Below are 17486 nucleotides of genomic sequence, written 5' to 3'. Positions count from 1 at the left end.
AAATATTGAGATTTTACCACTAGCCAATCACATTCCATGATGGGAGTGGTAGGAAAGTACAGATTGTGCTGGTCAGTGACCATTAGCCCTGGTGATTATGAGCATAAAAAGTCTTGCTGGTCCTTTATTACATCTCCCACTCTTTTCTCTTCTCTCAAATTTGAAACCTCATCTGAAGCTTCATGCACCCCAATGATTAATCTTCTGTCTTTTCACCATAATATATTAAATGATGTAAACCTGATTCAGTTCTACTGACATGTATATTTTTAATCAAGAGCTACCTATGAAAATTGTGCTTTCTAATTAGTATACTATTTAAAAACAGTAGCATTCCTGGATATAAATCTAAACTAATCTCTGCTTTGTTCTCATTGCGTTCATTATAGATTCTTGACTACATTTTTTGCTTTAAAATATCCATTTTCTCTCCCATCCTTACTCTTTCTCACTTTTCCACTTTCTGTTTTAATGATTCTCTAATGTATCTCTCTTTTTCACTTCACACACATCTTATTACCCAATATATTGTTTTCCATTTGTCTTTTATTTGCTTGTTCTCTTCTTTTTCTGTGAGCTATTAATTGAACTCTCTGCTCAGTGATATTTCCCTGTCTACTTGTCTTTCTTTCTTTTACTTTGATGTTCTCTACTTCTTCAGTAGTGTAAAAGATAATGCATTTGTTCTTGCAACTTTCCAGCTTACCTGTCTTAGTCACAGTTTTCTGTTTTCATCTTCTTTCCATTTTCTCTTGGGTTTACTTCCTTTACTCTACATTACTCTCAATTTGGTTTATTCCCTCAAAATTATATCTACTTTCCTTCTCTTTTCTTCTATTACTCTCAAGTAATATAAATGTTCTTTTTGTTTTTTGTCTCTAAATAGCTCTTTTATCTTTTCTGTTCCTATTTTGCTATGTGTATTTATTTCTGCTTCCTGTAGGTTTACTTGATACTTCTCACTATCTTCAAACATTACCTTTTGCTCTTTATTTGGGTGTCAGTCAATTTCCCAGATTGTCATTCCAATCCTATTTATCCTGTTTAGCTTTCGCCTTTTGCGCACCTTTACATTCTGCATTTTTCTTTCTAATCCTGACTTCTAATTGTTATTGTTTTTATTCTTGTCTTCAATGTCTTTCCTGTCTTTTCACTTGAATGTTTTTAAAAATTAATATACATATCCACTATCAATTTGTAGCAGTGTGGTTTGTGTTTGTCTCAGACAGGGATCTTATAAACACTCAACAACCCCAGGGCTCTTACCACTATTGGCACTTTAATCCTATCTGCTTGTTCAAGGCACTTGCTGCTGAAGCACTGACAGCTGGCCTACCTCAAACTGTTTACATTTTCATAAGAGCTGTGGGTTACAGTGGCCTTATGGTGACCTCTACCTGTGTATCAGTTAATATGTTTAAACCTTTCTAAACACAAGTACTTCTTGATGATGCATATACTTCCCACCATTGGCTAAATGTTCCTTACCTTAAAATATTTTGAGTGATGTTTACGTTGTTTTTTTGGGACTTCAAAATGGAACCATAAGCTTATTAAAAAGTAACTTAGTTTAAGGTCAAAAACCAACAAAAGCCAAAATAAAATTATTCACTTCCAGAAAGTGTTGAATGTCACGTCTGAGAACATAAACATTACAGTTTTTCAATATTAAATATCTTTTTAAGGAAACTAAAAATAAGACAATTGGGAGCATAATGAAAAAAACTGCAGTGTCAAGATGGCCCAGTGAATTAATGCTTGCCCTTGCCATCTGTAATGATTAAAATGTTACTAACTCCAAAGTTGTAAAGCAGATTACATCTTCAGTAAATGGAGTACCATAAATAGTAGCCCAGGTGGAATTTCAATTACATCGGTGTAATTGGAGCAATTTTGGTAGTTCTGTTTTACTCTTTGACACAAAATCACCAATAATTACATGATTACGTCTCGTGTAATTAAGAGTAATTTTGGGGGAAAATTCTGATTTGAGAGCACATTTAGCCCCATCTCGTGGGGCCCAGCCATATTAGGAACAGGGAGGAGGGCAAGCAACCGCCCTCCCAAGGCCAATTTTGGCCACAGGGACTCCATTTTGCCAGACTCAGACACAACATTAAGTGAGAGGGGGCACACAGCCCACTCCCTGGGCTTTTATTACCCCTGGGGCCCCATACCCTGGGCCTTGCTGAAATTAAGGAAGTGAGAGGGGGATGGCCAATCTGGGACTATTTAGGTCCCATGGCCCCATCCCCCGGGGTCCAGCTAAAAAGGGTGGATGCCCTGGAGTCAACACAGGACACCCACTTCACTATTCTTGGTGGACACAGGGGGAGCCCCAATGCCCCTGCAGCTCAAGCCGGCTCGCTGCCACCAGCAGGAACCAGCAGAAACAGATAACAAGCCTGTACCCAGCGGGCTGGAGCATTTTTCAAGCTCTCGCCTGCTGGGAACAGACTTACAGTTTGTTCTTACTTGAAAGGAGCTTTTTAAAAATTGTTCCCACCAAGCAAGAGCAAATAAAAGTTTCTCTGTTCACATCAATGTGGGCAGGAAAAATGCTATGTCCCGGGGGTGGACACATTGGGACATAGTGAGCCGGCCTTGGGGGATGGAGTCCCGAGGGCCAATAATGGCTCTAGGAGGGTGGCTGCGTGGCCCGTCTTCCCATTTCTTTACATGGCCATGTCCTGTGGTTTGTGGTCCTCAGGTCCCAAATCAGCCCTGGAAGGGAGCAGCAGCCACCCTCCCCTTCAATTTTGATGGCCGGGCTCCAGGGCATAGCAGTCCCCGGGCCCAAGATCGGACCAGTGGGTGGGGGCATGTGCCCCCTTCCACTTTATCTTAAGGCCGGCCCCATGGGAAATTATAACAAACAAATGTGCTTTTTAAAATTTTACAACAAAAAACACACAATTCATGGACGGAATGCAGAACCAATCAAAACATTCACCCCCAGTCAAGAGATTTGGGTTAAATCCATCATTCTTTTGCTCACCATGCCACCCCAGTTTAGACCTGGCCATATGCAAATCAGTCTTGACTCTTTGCCTCATGGGAACAGTCCGGCCCAAACTGACAAGCCACGTCCTTCCTGGACCAGAAAGAAGCATCCTAGGACACTGGTTATGACCTCACATATTACGTCACTCATGACATGGTCAGTGACACCACTGATGACATCACTGATGATATCTTGATTTTTAATCTCTATTTTTTTTAGGGAGGTGGCTACGTGACCCCCCATCCCTGGAGCATTGTGGGACCGGGGACCCCATCCCCTTAGGGCCTGCCCATTTTTATTACACCTCAAGCAAAAGGGAGGGGGGCAGCATGGCTCCCCTCCGGAGGTGGATTTTGGCCCAAGGAGCCCATACCCCTGGGCCAGGCCTTCATATATATATATGTTTTTTTTTAAAGGGAGGTGTGTGCAGCTCTCCTCCAGAAGCCTATTTCGGCCCCAGGGACCCATTACCAGGGGCAAGGTCTTTCTCTTGTGAAAAAAAATGTAATATAAAGGAAGGGGGCTGTTTGACAAATTGCGACTCACAATCAAACGCAATTTGTGAGTCGGAAATTGTCATGGTCGTACATCTGGCACATGGTCCCTGCATTCTGAAAATGTAATTTTGTCATTTTCCTCATTTTCGTTATTGTTCTCGTTTTGGAAAACCTAATTAAAATGATTTGAAAAAAATAAGAGAACAAGGAGCACACCCTGACCCCAAAGGACATATGTCATCAATTATGTCATCAATGAGGTCATTAGTGACATAATCAACAATGCCATTTAACATGTCAGGAGTGCTGCAATGTGGTGATAATAATGTGACTCCCAAGACAGTGCATGGCAGGCGTGCAAGTTATAATTAGCTCAGCAAAGTATAGCTGGTATATATCAGATATATTTTAGTTTTTAAACATTCATTTTTACCTTATTTCAACACTTAACTATAGCCTTGAGTTTTCGGCATATGTTTATTTTATGTAGGGGTACTAGGAGATTAAGTAAAAAAATATGCCTAGTTTTATATAATTAAATATTAATGAATGAATGAGGAGTGGTCACTACTCCCCTACAAATGTAATTATTTCATGGATAGGAAAGCCACTGCAATTGAAGCTACAAATACTGATGTTAACGAATTTTCCAAAGATAGCTAACTTTGTAATTCCTTAAATAAAGATTTTTCTGCTATGACTACAAAAAGGAGATACATAAATGCCTGTCTCAGGATATTAGTGTTCGCTCTTTTCAATAGCAAAATGATCTAAAGCTTAAGAAGAAATTATTTCCTTCTGCTTCAGACGTAGCTTTGGACCATATGTGGTTGTGTTATTATTTGCTTCACACCTATTTTAGTTATATCCGTGTGTCACCTTTTTCAATATTGCAGTGCATAAATGGATGCTAATTTGATTTTCAATTAAAAAATTAGGACAAGCAATGTCCCACGACGCTATTAGTGGGATTTGATTTGTGCTGACTTTCAAAACATATGGAATGTGAAAAAGTAACCTCTATGTGTGTATTCTCACTGTACTTATTTCCTCTCTGAGATCCTAAGTTTGAGGAAACTTGCTGATTTATGTGACTATTCTGTGTTTTGCATACAGTGCCATCTCTCCCAGTGTAACTATGAGACTCTTGTTTTAAACTAGGAAACTCACAACCCTTTCTGTCTTTCTTGTCATGATATAGTCTATGTTTTGACCACAGAGTACATAGCAATAAATCAGGATATCAAGCTGGCAAGGCTGCCTTGTGACCCTCTTGAGGGGGGCTTGCAGCACTCCAGTGGACCCCTTGACTCGTTAAAAACCTGTCAATCTAGAAAGCCATATATTGTGCTCTAATAAATCCAGCAGCAAAGGAATGACTCTGAGACATCATAAACTAACATTGGGTCATAGGAAAGTTACAGCCATTATTGCTGTCCCATGATGGATGGAGTTATATTGCACCGTCAAGAAACAGCTATTGATTTTAGAGTGTGTACTGCACTTAACATAAACCCTTTTTTCACCTGTTTCAAACATGGGAAACAATCTTCAGTTGTGTGCCGTCCAAGGACACAGGACTTTAAAGCATATAAACAATATACAAAGGAGGCCTACTAGCAAAATAAATTATGCATTGCCAACCGCCTGGTAGAAATGGGAGACCACAAACAATCAACTGTGCAATTAGTACATATTGTATTGGTGACAAAAATATAGGAAATGTGTTTACATTTTTTATTCCGAAATTAAACATCAACAGTATCAGAATAAACATCTTTTTGTATGGGTATGTTTGTATAAGGAAAGGAAATACGGAATATAGGGGCATATTATCAAGCACTGCGTTAAAATTATCGCCGCTTTAGCGGCAGAAAACTGCTGCTAAAGCGGCGATAACAGGCTTGATAATATGCCGCAGAGAATTCCTATAGAAGCCCATGTTGACACCAGAATATGGGCTTCTATGGGAATTCTCCAGGGCATATTATCATCAAGCCCATTATCGCCGCTTTAGCGGCAGTTTTCTGCCGCTAACGCGGCGATAATTTGAACGCCGCTTGTTGATAATATGCCCCATGCTGAACTCAACTGTTTGGAGCCAGTGCATATAAAAAATATAAAAGTAAAAGTAGATAGCCACGGCCGGCACAGGTAAGCACGGTGGGGTGGTGGGGCGAGGTGCGGCATGGGGAAAGCCGACAGATGACGCAATAGGTATTATTCATTTATTTAATTATACAAATCCCGTTGTCTGTTGACTTCCCCCTACACCCACCCCGCCCCGCCACCACCCCGCCCCACCGCGCTTAGCTGTGCCAGCCGCGGCTGAAAGTGGAGATTTACTGCTTGAAGTACTTCTATTTTTTCAGTTCACAATCAACCCCAGAAGTACAGCTGGAAATCTGTGCCAGGTGCATGATTCCAGGAATACCTCCCAGAATGTCATGGGCTATGACCTGTAGTGTCCTGTTACTCCTGTGCTCAAATCTACATAGCATAGATTAGATTTCAGCACAAGAGGAATGGAGACTGCTTTGCAAATACAATTTTGTTCTGCCTGCTTGAAAATGATTTCTCCTTATGTAGAAAGCCCTGTCCTTACACCCCTAACATATGTGGGTATTTTGTATTCGCCTTACCAACATGGAGGGGAGTTACTCCGGCTCTTGCCAGGAGTGACTTTCTGGCCATTTTCAGAGTGGGAAAGAGTCTGATACTAGTTTGTGAATGCCCACAAATATATATGTATGTGCGCTTGACAAACTTAGAAGTCAAATCACACCTTGCAATACGTCTTTCCCCTCCTTGTCTGGCATTTACTACTGCAGATTTCTTCACACTAGTGAATCCAGTTATGCCTGCCAAGAATCCATTTGTGAATTCCTGGCAGGCTTAAATAAAGTAATACCTTTGTGAATAGAGAAATTATTATGAAGATTTCTCCAGTGTATTGTACAACTGTATTTTTTGCTTTCTGTCTTGTTTGTTTACCGGTGTGCATTTAGCCAAAGTATTACTCAATTACTGCCTAGTTTCGTTTGGTGTGAAACTGACAGAGTCAGAAACATTGTTCCGAAGTCCTGCCGTCTCAACAGCTTCATAACATGGATGGATATTTGAAATTCTCTGGATCCGAGTTAAGGAATTAGCATGGGGAAACTCTTGTAAACATGCACTCTCTTCAAAATGCATAGCAAACCTGATTTAATCTTTTCTGACTTTAGGGTAAAACTGTCCTCCAGCTTGCCACCTTAAGTACACAAGCATTGGCAAATCCAAGAGTGTTGGCCTTGTCAAGCTGGTGTATAAGTTACATATTTTATTGTAGGTGTATGTTGTATAAAACAAAAAGAAGAAAAAGAAAAACCAGCTGACACCTAATCGTGGCAACCATTTGCAATCTCTTTGATCCCAACTCATGGAAGACCTACTTGCACATTGTGTTTAGACTATTGTGATTGATATCTGCTGTCATCTGCTAGAGTTTTATGTCTTGATGTGGCGACACTCACATCATATAAATCTAGGGGTGTTGCGAAGAAGAAATATTGGGAATGCTTCACTACCCACAGAAGGATCAGCTGACATCTGAGATGCAATGTTTGAATCAGGGGGGTCATTTTGGAAAAAAGAGCAAAATGGGCACCAGACACCTCCAAAGAGAAGGGATTTTTGGATGTGACATTGATGAATTATGTGCCTGGCTATGTCACAGAAAAACTGATGTTGGGTGGGTATGGAAGGGATGAGGGTGAAAGAAGTGTTTAGGCATTTTATTTAAAAAAAATTGAGCTCACAGGTTTGCAAATTGTTATTTAACTTGACCTGTAAAAGTACTGTGTTTGATTGTAATGTTGAAAAGGCTTGGTTAACATGTTTGAGTAAGTAATGTGACACGTTCTGAACAGTGAAGGGTGATCAGGGCCAGTGGAAACACTTTGGAATCCTAGGCCGAGTACTATTTTCGCGTCTCTTCCCTAGGAACGGACCCATATTTGCTACTTCCTAGTGCTATATAACACCACCTAGCTCGTAGTCCCTAGGATATTGCTTAAAATTGCCTTTCTATAGCACTAGCATTATACATTGTGCTGAAAGGAACAATATTATATTAAGAAATTAAACATGATACCATATTTAATTTCTTAATATGCTATACAATATTCCACAAGCATGAAAACAGAATGCATGTGACTTGGTTCCTGAAAATATTTCAACCACTACTTTGAAACAATAAAATTTAATTGGAATATTTAAAGGATCACTGTGCAGCATTCGTCATTGCAGCATGGTTACTGGGACGTCTGTAATTCAAGAGAAAGGAAAATATATTTGAAGCCCTAGTGAATTCTGACTCATTCAAAAGATTTTTATCTACACTGAACAGGCATAGATAGTATCAAAAGGATGTAACTTCCAACAGTTAAGTATGTGTTCAAGTAAGGTTCTGACTGGGAAGGTATCTCAGAAGCTGAGTTTTTAATCATATAGAATATAATACATACATTACTTTTCTTGGTGGCAAATCCGGCTAACTAGTGAAGACTACTTGTGTAATGGTCAAGTATTTGAATGCTGTTTTCTTTCCTACATTGGAATGTGGTGCATCGTGTCAATGTGTTTTGACAGTCCCCCATAAAGTCATTTGAAAAGAATGACTGTGATCAGAGAATGTCAAGTTTTCAAAACCTAGCTGTAAGTTATGCAGAGAACAGGAATACCGGGTATCAGTGTCAATTGCAATATTAAAGTAAGGTATATTAAAAACAGATTTACATTTATTTTACTTATTTTATTTATTTAGAGTGTTTTATAAAGCGTGCACATGACCCAGGGGTATCAGAGCACTGTACATGGGGTTTAATGAAACAAGATGAAACTTATAGACGGATACATCAAAAGTAAAGAGCCGCAATTGGTTGTTGCACCAGATTTCACAATTATACAACCATCAGCCCATTAATATTCCATTAGTCTTCACTGTTCTAGCAACTTCATGGCGGGTATGTGCAGCTGCTCTGAATCTATTCAGATCCAGGTACCCTAAGGAGCAGAGTGTTCGAGGGTTCTCCTGTAAACAACATGCCTCTGACCAATCTATGCCAGGAATCTATTCATTAGGATCTTTTTTTACCGCCTTTTTTAAAAAGTGGGTCGATGGATTTGAGCGTACCTTAGGTGGTAAGGAGTTTCAGATCCTTGGCGCTGCCCCAGAGAAGGATCGTGTGTAAGTTTTTTGTTTTCAGAATCTAGAAAGTTCAAGCCTGAGAGAGTTATCATATTTTAGTTAGCGGCTGCCACTGAAGATTCAAATCTTTTCTGCCAGGTAGCTTGGTTCTTTAAAATGTAATGCTTTGTGTGTGAGGCAGGCAATTTTCAGTTGAGTCCTTTCCTCAAGATGAACCCAGTTTAGATACCTAAGCGATGGGGTAATGTGGTCAAAGCGGCTAGTTCCTGTTACCAGTCTCGCTGTCGCATTAAAAGTCATTTTAAGCAGAGCTGTTCCTATTTTGGGTAGCCTTGACAGGGTCGCCGAGCCATATTCTAGCCTGGAGACCACAAGTGCACGTACTGCTTGTTTGAAGTCTGAAGGTGGTAGAATGGTTTCAATGTTTTCAGTATACTGAGTTGGAATGTCGCACTGCGTGTGGTCGCCCTGATGTGAGCTCTCCTATTTAGACTCTTGTCCAGTGTTATTCCAAGGGATTTCATGGAGTCAGTGATAGTAGGTTTGCAATTGAGTGCGTCTAGGTGCTTGAGCCAATCCTGGATGAGTGAGGTGCTGTTTTGTTGGGAGAAATGAAGGAATTCATTTTTCAGAGAGTTCAGCTTAAGGTTGTTTTGAGAGAGCAAGGCCTGGGTTTTGACCAAAGTCTTATTTAGTTGAATGATGTTGTCAAGGGAGGATATCTTTAAGTATAGTTGTGTGTCGTCTGCGTACATGTGGTATGCAATGTTCGATTGGTTGAGGATTTCAGTTAGTGGTTCCATATAGGTTAAAGAGTGTGTGGGAGATGGTCAACCCTTGGAGGACTCCACGCCTCATTGGTGAGGAGTTAGAGAATGAATTGCCAAGTTTGATGCCTTGTGAGCGATTCTGTGGGAAGGAAGCAAAACAAGAAAGCACTTTCCCAGACAACCCCAATCTGTATTCTAGTACTTTTAGTAGGATGTTGTGGTTGACCGTGTCAAACACTTATGAGAGGTCTAGGAAGATGAGTCAACCTGAGTTGTTGTTGTTTAGTATCTTAAGGGTGTTGTTCATTTTATGCACATTGGCTGATTCAGTGCTGTGTCCTGTTCTGAACCCTGATTGAAATTTGTTGAGTAGGCTGTATTGGTCAATGTGCTGACTCAGTTGGTTGTGCACACATTTTTCCAGCAATTTTGCTAGAAAGGGGATATTTGACACTGGCCAAAAGTTGCTCAGTATTGTAGGGTCAGTACCCACTTTTTTAAACTGGGGCATCACTAGACCAGTTGTCAGGCATTCAAATCAAATCAGGTGTTTGTTAAGCGCGACTTCTCAAGGTGCTGGGGGTGTGGGGGGGGGGGGGGGTTGCAGGTTCCAGTACATCAAGGAGGGGGTCTGTTGAAGAGCCAGGTTTTGAGGTTTCTTGCGAAGATGGGGAGCGATGTTATCTGTCTGAGGTGGGGCGGAAGGTCGTTCCAGGCTCTGGCCGCGAGGAAGGAGAATGAGCGGCCTCCCGATCTGGTCTTTCTGGTGCGGGAGACCACTGCGTAGGAGAGCTGGGCTGATCGTAGGGTCCTGTGCGGTGCGTGGAATTTGAGTCGGCTGTTCAGGTATGCTGGTCCGGTGTCGTGGAGGGCCTTGTGAGCGTGGGTTTGAATCTTGAAGGTGACTCTAGCTTCGATGGGGAGCCAGTGGAGTGTTTGCAGGTGTTGGGAGATGTGGCAGAGTCTTGGCAGGTTGAGGACCAGTCTTGCGGCAACGTTTTGGATGTTCTGTAGCTTGAGGGTGAGGTTTTTGTTTATTTTGGCATAGAGTGCATTGCCGTAGTCGAGCCTGCTGGTGACCAGGACGTGAGTGACGGTCTTTCTGTGTTCGAGGGGGATCCATTTGAAGGTCTTACGTAGGAGGCGGAGGGTGTGGAAGCAGGAGGACGATGGCTTCCTTTGGTTGTCTCCACCCTTCTTGTCCCCCTTTCTACAGGTCTACAGAAATCCCCAGTACATTTCTACTAGGGCATTCCTACCACCCCAGGTAACTTATGTTACTGTACTGAATACCAGGCGGTAGTGCACTGTACCACATTTTCTTTTTACCGGTCCTGACAAAGTGCCAATTGACCCATTAGGGGCAAGCCGGGCACAAAACATGTTGACCATATACACATAGATTGTCCCTTTAGGAACATTACTTCCCACACAGGGGCACACACTCAGTTTTTAATTCGGCTAGAACTACCTAGTTTATTAAAATTTGATTTAATAGGACTGCTCCATACCTATTTTAACTATTTCACCCCCTTGTGCACTACACAGCCCCCACACCCGCATGCACCTTACGGCTTATCATCAAAAGATCCCCGGCAAAGAGCCCTGGTTTCGGGAGCCCATCAGGCATTGCAACGCCGGCCTGACGAGGGGCAACCGCCCGATGATGAATCATGACACCTCTAGGGGTGTGTGAGGGCATCACGAAGAAAGACCTGTCTTTTCCACAAATCCTTATAGGAACCGCACACCCCCTCTAGTGCCCATGTGAAAGGACACAGTGCTGGAGTTGCACCTGTTTTCAGACACACCTCAGCAACGTGCCGCTTTTGTGCCTACAGATATGTCAGGAATACTAACATGTCTATAAATCCTTGCGACATGGAGCACCATACAGTAAATATGGTGCATTCATGGTGTCGCAGGGAGGGTGAACTGAAAAGCGTTGCATCGCTGTTTTCACGCAGCCGTGTGACATGTTTCATAAATGAGGCCCCATGTTTTTATTTCTCAACGATGCTTGTTGAAAGGTAAACCCTCTGAACAATACTTTAATTCTAAAACTACCTGATGTATAGTTAAAGCGGAGTTTTGCAGAGCACTAGATAATCTAAAAATAACATTTCTTTGAAATGTCAAGAGCGGGAGGTGGAGGGGTGCTTTGGCCTTACATTTTCATTTACAGGCAAAAGTGTGGGGTTCTTGAGGACACTGGAAATTCACTCTGTCCTCTGTCTTTGCTAGGCCACTAATGAGCTCTTGGAGCCAATGGGCTGATGGATACCCACATAAACCAAGCGTTCAATTCTAATTTAATTTTGAAAATCCATCCTGTGTATGACTTTAATTCTTTCGACGTCAAAATCCTCTGTCTTTGAGGTCCAGACCGCCGAGGTAGAAGAGCAGCAATTACTTTTTGTTAAACACAGGCATGTACATCACTAAACTAGCTTCCACATCTGCACAATGTCAGCAAATCAGTGTGAACTAGCCCTGGGTTGAAAATTATTAGGATTCAAAAAAGGAAATCCTTTAATGCAGCATCAATATTTCATGCACATTCTCTGGTTTCTGGGTCTTTTTAATCTTTGCATATAGGTGGTAATTGTGCTCATCCCTTTTGCTAAGCATGTGAATAATGGAGGAGCCAGGAAATGCGCGGAACACAGGGGGTCAAATGGCAGCAGCAGACACTTGCAGATGCTGTGTTCTGTACAAGGGAAGAAGGGGAATCAAACAAATAGGGAAAGGAGCAGCAGATGGAAATATGAGCATTTAATTCCTGCAGAACTTATCCAGCTATGAAAGAAAGCGGAAAATAAATGAGCCACACTACATGCGCTTATATTTTACATAGATGTATATGAATCCATTTAGACTTAACCCAATGCTTCACAATGTGAAAATACAAATATTTAACACCGATATTTATTAAAATTGTTGTAACAAAAATGTGTGGCTACACATACATGTATGCAGTAAAAACCACAAAGGTTTTGCCTGTATTATCCCACAGAACATACTGCAGATACGTTTGGGTGTCATTGTCTTGCAGAAATTAACTGATTCATTGCTGTCAGGTTGTTGTACCAACTCGGCCTACTTAAAATGGCAATATCATGATCTGTAGGAGTGCATTTCGACCAGGCAAGTGAAGCCTTGCCTACCATTAATGGCATGAGAGACTGGCTGCATACACAGAGCACTGAAACAGGTGGTTAGCTTTAGCCGCTACAGGTAAGAGCAGTGGGGTGGTGGGACCGGCTGGGCGGGGATTTTGAGAGACAATCACAAGGGAAAATTAAATAAATACATAAATTAATAATTTTCTCTCACATTCGTCTCTCTAATTCCCCCCCAGCCGGCCCCACCGCTCTTACCTGCAGCGGCCACGGCTGGTTAGCTTTTTGTATTCAAAATTCAAAACAAGAGTGCTTAAGTGTAGAATCAAGCCAATAGCATTTTCATAGAAAATTGTAGGTGTTGTAGGTGACCCCTGTGCCCCACAGCCGGTCGCTCCTCACCCTCTCTGCTCTGCTGGTGCTGCCTGCCTGCCACTTCCTGCTGCCTGCTACCGCTTCCCGCATTTTCGCCGCCGCCGCTGCCCAGTGAGTCCACCCTGCTCTGCTGGTGCTGCCTGCCTGCCGCTTCCTGCTGCCTGCTGCCGCTTCCCGCATTTTCACCGCCGCCGCCGCCCAGTGAGTTCTTTTCCCGCCGCTGCCCCTGCTGACCCGCCCCCCCTTCCTGCCCATTGGTCACCCCGCTCCCGCCTCCCAGCTGCTCCTCCCCCCCGGCTCCTTACTTAAGGGGTCCGCAGTGGGCTGGTCAGTGTGACCCCTGTGCCCCACAGCCGGTCGCTCCTCACCCTCTCTGCTCTGCTGGTGCTGCCTGCCTGCCGCTTCCTGCTGCCTGCTGCCGCTTCCCGCATTTTCGCCGCCGCCCAGTGAGTCCCCCCTGCTCTGCTGGTGCTGCCTGCCTGCCGCTTCCTGCTGCCTGCTGCCGCTTCCCGCATTTTCGCCACCGCCCAGTGAGTCCACCCTGCTCTGCTGGTGCTGCCTGCCTGCCGCTTCCTGCTGCCTGCTGCCGCTTCCTGCATTTTCACCACCGCCGCCGCCCAGTGAGTTCTTTTCCCGCCGCTGCCCCTGCTGACCCGCCCCCCCTTCCTGCCCATTGGTCACCCCGCTCCCGCCTCCCAGCTGCTCCTCCCCCCCGGCTCCTTACTTATGACGCCCCCTGAGCGACCGGGGCGCTCCGAAGGTGCGCCAAAGGTAAGCCCGTCTGCGCCCGTCCGCGCCCAGTGCCAGACCCCCTGGCCCCCGCACCCGCCAGCCCCCCCGCAGGACCTACGATGACGCCACACTCAACGCACTCAACACCGGCCGAATCCCCGGATGCTACCAAGCATCCCCACGACGCACCCAGGGACCCTTCGTCTGCCGATCCTGCAACTTCTCCTGCCTCCGAACCTGCACCGCGCCCACCAAGACGGACAGCAGCAACCACCTCAAGTGCATCCTGCTCAACACCCGCTCCGTCCACAGACACACCGTGGAACTCTGGAACCTCCTCGACACCGTATCTCCAGACGTCGCCTTCCTCAAGGAAACCTGGGTGAACGCCTCCTCAGCCCCCGACATCGCCATCGCCATCCCGGACGGCTACAAGATCATCAGGTAGGATCGCGTCAACCAGACCGGAGGAGGTATCGCCATCGTACACAAAAGCATCATTCGCATCTCGACTGACTCCATCGACGCATTCAACGCCGCCGAGCACCTGCACTTCCAGATTCACACTGACCCCAAGACTACCCTCAGAGGCACCCTCATCTACAGACCCCCGGGACCGCGCACACAATTCTGCGAAGACATCACGGACTTCATCTGCCCACACGCCCTCCCCTCCACAGACTACATCCTCCTCGGGGACCTCAACTTTCACCTGGAGAACAACAAGGACCGCAACACCACCACCCTGCTGGACAACCTCGCCAACCTCGGACTCCAGCAACTGGTCAACACGCCCACCCACTATGCCGGCCACACGCTTGATCCTGTCTTCTCATCCAGCAAGCACATTACCTTCAGCCATTCCACCGGACTTCACTGGACTGACCACAGCTGCGTCCACTTCAGCTTCAGAAAGAACACAACCCACCACCACCCGAAGCAGGCTCCCCACAGAAACTGGAGCAAGATCACCGCCGACCAGCTCACCACCTCCCTCCGCCAAAGCCCACCTGTCATGACAACGGACCCCAACGCAGCAGCCCGCAACCTCACGCAGTGGCTGACCACCTGTGCCGACGACCTCGCCCCACTGAAGAACCCACTCACCAGGCCCAGAAGCAAGAAGGCCCCCTGGTTCACCGACGAACTTAAGGACTCCAAGAAGGCCTGCCGCACACTCGAGAAGGCCTGGCTCCTCGACAAGACCGCCAACAACATGACCACCCTCAAACACGCCACCCGCAGACATCACCAGCTCATCCGTTCCACCGCGATGAAATCTCTGAAGGAACGACTGGACAACAACGCCCAGGACAGCAAGGAACTCTTCAACATCGTCAAGGAGTTCTCCAACCCCAGCACCGGCAACAACGACATCACTCCTTCGCAGAACCTCTGCGACTCCCTCGCCTCGTACTTCCACCGCAAGATTGCCGACATCCACAACAGTTTCGGCGCACCACCCCTGCACCCATCGGTCGAACCAACGCACCTCGCCGCCGCCCTCCAGACATGGACCGAAGTGACCACTGAAGACACGGCCCGCATGATGAACACCATCCACTCCGGATCTCCGACCGACCCATGCCCACACCATGTCTTCAACAAGGCAGACTCCACCATCGCACCCCACCTCCGAGACATCATCAACACCTCCTTCGACACAGCCACCTTCCCAGAGAGCTGAAAGCATGCCGAGCTCAGTGCCCTGCTGAAGAAACCTACAGCGGACCCGACCGACCTCAAGAACTTCCGCCCCATCTCGCTCCTTCCTTTCCCGGCCAAAGTCATCGAGAAGGTCGTCAACAAGCAACTGGCCGCCTTCCTCAAGATAAACGGATCCCTCGACCCATCGCAGTCCGGATTCAGAGCCAACCACAGCACCGAGACCGCCCTCATCGCAGCCACTGACGACATCCGAGCCCTGCTCAACAACGGAGAAACAGCGGCACTCATCCTCCTAGACCTCTCCGCAGCATTTGACACTGTCTGCCACCGCACCCTAGTCCAACGCCTCAATGACACCGGCATCCAAGGGAAGGCTCTGGAATGGATCACCTCATACCTCGCCGGCAGAACACAGAGAGTACGCCTCCCCCCCTTCTGTTCTGAGGCCACCGAAGTCATCTGCGGCGTTCCGCAGGGATCGTCACTCAGACCCACCCTCTTCAACGTCTACATGAAACCCCTCGCTGCCATCGCACGCCAACACAACCTCAACATCATCTCCTACGCCGATGACACCCAGCTTATCCTCTCCCTCACCAGAGACCCCGACACCGCCAGAGCCAGCCTACACGAAGGGATGGAAGACGTCGCCGATTGGATGAACATCAGCCGCCTGAAACTGAACACAGACAAGACAGAAGTCCTCATCCTTGGACCATCACCCTCCGCATGGGACGACTGGTGGCCCCCAGCCCTAGGCACCGCACCCAAGCCAACAGACCACGCACGCAACCTGGGCTTCATCCTGGACTCCTCTCGATGACCAGACAAGTCAACGCCGTCTCCTCATCATGCTTCCACACCCTCTGCATGCTCCGCAAAATCTTCCGGTGGATCCCGACCGAAACCAAGAAGACGGTCACCCAGGCCCTCGTCACCAGCCGACTAGACTACGGAAACACCCTCTACGCCGGAACCACAGCCAAGCTTCAGAAAAGACTCCAACGTATCCAGAACGCCTCCGCCCGACTCATCCTGGACGTCCCCCGACGCAGCCACATCTCGAGCCACCTGAGAGACTTGCACTGGCTCCCCGTCAACAAGAGGATCACGTTCAGACTCCTCACCCACGCACACAAATCCCTCCACGACCTGGGCCCCAAGTACCTCAACGACCGCCTGACCTTCTACACGCCCACCCGCCAGCTACGATCCGCGCACCTCGCCCTCGCCGCCGTACCTCGCATCCAGAGAGCCACCACCGGAGGAAGATCCTTCTCCTACCTGGCGGCCAAGACATGGAACTCCCTGCCCATCAACCTGCGGCTGACCCAGGACCACCTCGCCTTCAGGAAACAGCTCAAGACCTGGCTGTTCGAGCAGTAGCAGACCCCATCCCCCAAGCGCCTTGAGACCCTTCCGGGTGAGTAGCGCGCGGTATAAATTCCATGATTGATTGATTGATTGATTTCAAATAAATAATGTTCGTCTTTTGAATTAATCATTTATATCCACATGTGTACATTGACAGAAGTGCAGACGACACGTTTCGTGGTGGCAACCCCATTTTTCAAGGCTCAGGTAACTTCACAGACATGAGTGGGACATTTCATAATCAATGTGCTCCAAACAAATGATATTAGGAAAGCTGACATGAGCAATTTCCTCAAGATAGATCAATTTAATACTCTGAGACGAATTCTTTGTATGCTAAAACAATAGATCAGTGTTCAGTCCATTCATACGACATGCCCATGGCAGGGCTCAGTTCATCAGGAGAACATGCATTCTTTCTGGATCAGGTGTGTGGAGGAAATGTGCAACGTGTGGCACCAGCTTTTGCAGCCAATGACCTTTTCAGATCTGGCTTAAGAGCACAGCTGTCTTCATGGCCTATTGTTCCCAATACTTTGAAACATACGTAGCGTGGGCTTTGGCTACACCCGGAGACGTTTTTTTTTTCTACAGCACAAGCTGTTGGTTGTTTGGTGTATTATACATCACATCACATTTTTTGTATCTCACAGGTTGCTTTGTTTTTATTTGTTTTTCACAACAGTAGGCCCCTTTTAAATGCTCTAGTTTAGACTCCTAATGTAAGCCAAACGTATTGGTTTTGCCAATGCT

At 46.0% G+C, this 17486-nt stretch overlaps 1 protein-coding gene across 1 annotated transcript in view; it reads left to right on the top strand.

Annotated features, from left to right (window-relative positions):
• Positions 1-17486, top strand: part of LOC146802430 (protocadherin-9-like) — an 891842-nt gene that overhangs the window by 733645 nt on the left and 140711 nt on the right. The gene's annotated exons all lie outside the window — the stretch shown is intronic.

The sequence above is a fragment of the Triturus cristatus genome, chromosome 8 (genome assembly GCF_964204655.1).
Source record: "Triturus cristatus chromosome 8, aTriCri1.1, whole genome shotgun sequence".
NCBI lineage: Eukaryota > Metazoa > Chordata > Amphibia > Caudata > Salamandridae > Triturus > Triturus cristatus.
This window is presented reverse-complemented; position numbering and strand designations above follow the sequence as displayed.